A 2,844-nucleotide genomic window follows, 5' to 3' on the forward strand; every position below is an offset into this window, starting at 1 on the left:
ATAGTAGGAAAAAAAACAAAGGAGGGGGTAACAATGTCAACAAGAAATATACTCATCACCTTATTCATGTAACTGTAACCCCTCACTACAGCATCTTTACAGTAAAATAATATATATATGTATATAAGTAATGTGTGGTAGGTGTTAGAAAGAATGAAAAAAGCAGTTGTGCTAACATTTAGTAGAGTGAATGGACACAAAATAAAATCAGCAAATGGAAAAGGTTCACAGGGCAAAGTTCAAAGGAAACCAAGTGCCAGCTTCCCAGCGTCCTCTTCCCAGCGTCCTCTTGTACTGGGGTCACACTTGACACAATTCTTTCAGCAACAAGTTATGACAACTCATGAGAAGGGTTATCTAAAATTTGTGACTTGATATCCAGTTACTTTTGGAGTCTGGTCATATATATACCCTCTACCTGTTACATATTAAAGTTATAGACTATTAGAAGTAAACAAGTGTTTGCACAAAGCATACTGTTTGTGCCAACAGTTTAGGTATGGCAAGTCATTCTCATCATTTGGGGAAAGTTGCATATCAATGTAGGGAAACTAAGTTACAAGCCTTTCTAAGAAGTACAGTCTCAGGCCTGCTCTGTTAACCCTTTATCTGCTCAGATATATCTCTAGGTATAACTATGAAGGTAATTCTTCCTTTTTTCCTGTTGCATTTACAACCTTCTTATTTCTGGTGAATGAGAATTATTTATTACATTTGCTGGGTGCTGCTGGTTCACACCTCTAATCCTAGATACTCAATAGACTAAGATCTGAAGATTGTGGTTCAAAGCCAGCTCAGGCAGAAAAGCCCATAAGACTCTTATCTCCAATTAGCTACCAAAAAAACAGACATGGAGCTGTGGTTCAAATATTAGAGTGATGGTCTTGAAAAAAAAAATCTCAGGGACAGTGCTCAGGCCCTCAGTTCAAGCCCCAGGACTGGATCAAAAACAAAAAATACCACACCCACAAAAATGAATTATTTTTTAAAAGTGAAACTGATTGTAATACAGCATTGCAATGTGAATATATAAAAATGAAATCATCTCCCTCATAACTAATATAAGCCAATAAAAATCTGATTTAAAAGCTGGGCTTCAGTGTCTCATGTCTATAAGCTACTCAGGAGGCGAAGATCTGAGGATCACTGTTCTGAGCCAGCTAGTACATTTTAAGACCTTGTTTAAAAGTTCTTTAAGTACTATAAGTAAAATAATTATTCTTCTCAAATATTTTCATCTCTTCATTTAAATTATTTTACTACTTTTTATTTATTTTTTTGTCAGTTGTGGGGCTTGAACTCGGGACCTGGGCACTGTCCCTGAGCTCTTATGCTCAAGGCTAGCATTCTACCACTTTGAACCACAACTCCACTTCTGGTATTTTGGAAGTTAATTGGAGAGAAGAATCTCATGGGCTTTCTTGTGCTGGCTGGCTTTAAACCATGATACTCAGATTTCAGTAGCCAGAATTACAGGCAGTTGCCGGCTCCTGGCTAATTTTTTAATATATATATATATATATATTTTATTGTAAAGATACCGTATAGAGGGGTTACAGTTACATGAGTAAGGTAATGAGTACATTTCTTATGGAGCATTGTTACCCAATCTTTTGTTTTTCTCCTACCATCCCTTCTCTTCCCACCTCCCCAACTCCTCTCCCCTCACCACGAAGTTGTAAAGTTCATCTTCAACATAGTGTCTTGTACATCTCATTGCTACAATGGTCAACCTATATCCTTATTTCAGCATTTTGTTATTTCCCTTCCCCTCCCCAAATTAGAAAAATGTATATACAAGATGTAGGGCACTGGAATCAAATGAAAGCAGGAGTTATACCATGGGGGAAGAACATACAAAAGAAACAAAAAAATCACATAGTACAGTATAAGTATGTTAAAAACAACAGCAAGAAAGATAGAACTTTTTAACTACTTTTCAATAGTGCTAGAGTTTTAACTCAGGGCTTTATATGTGCTAGGCAGGCACTCCATGAGCCATATCCCAAGGTATTTGTTGTTTTGTTTTGTTTTGTTGCATTAGTAGGTTTTCAGAGAGGATTTCAGGTTTTCTCTTGGGGCCAGCCTGAAGCTACCACCCTTTAACCTACACCTTTTACCTACACCTTCTCAGGTGCATGCTACCATATTCATTTGTTGAGATAGAGGTCTTGGTAACTTTTACCTGGGGTGGCTTGATTCTTCCATCTTTACTTTCTGGGCACCTAGGGTTACAGGTGTGTACTACTACATCTGGCCTTTTAGCAGCTGAATTCTACTGTTTTCTTTTTTTGGTCTCAGATTGGGATTTCAACTCGATATCTGATGCTTTTGCCCATTGGCTGGTGCTCTATCAACTGAGCCAGGACTCCAACCCCAGCAGCTGAATTCTTAATGATAAAAATTAACTATAAAAATGGCAATACTTCCTAAGGCTATCTACAAATTCAACGCAATACCTATCAAAATTCCAATCTCATTCTTCAAGGAAATAGAAGAGGCAATCCAAAAATTCATATGGAACAATAAAAGACCCCGAATAGCAAAAACGCTCCTCAACGGAAAGAACACTGCTGGAGGAATATCAATACCAAATTTCAAACTCTACTATAAAGCCATAGTAATCAAAACAGCTGGGTACTGGCATAAGAACATACCCAAGGACCAATGGAATAGAATTGAAAACCCAGAAATGAACCTACAGACCTATAGCCACCTAATCTTCGATAAGGGAGCTAAAACAATAGAATGGAAGAAAGACAGCCTCTTCAGTAAATGGTGCTGGCAAAATTGGTTAACTACATGTAGAAAACTAAAGCTAGATCCTTATATATCACCCTGCAC

The sequence above is a fragment of the Dipodomys ordii genome, unplaced genomic scaffold, assembly GCF_000151885.1.
Source record: "Dipodomys ordii isolate 6190 unplaced genomic scaffold, Dord_2.0 Scaffold96, whole genome shotgun sequence".
NCBI lineage: Eukaryota > Metazoa > Chordata > Mammalia > Rodentia > Heteromyidae > Dipodomys > Dipodomys ordii.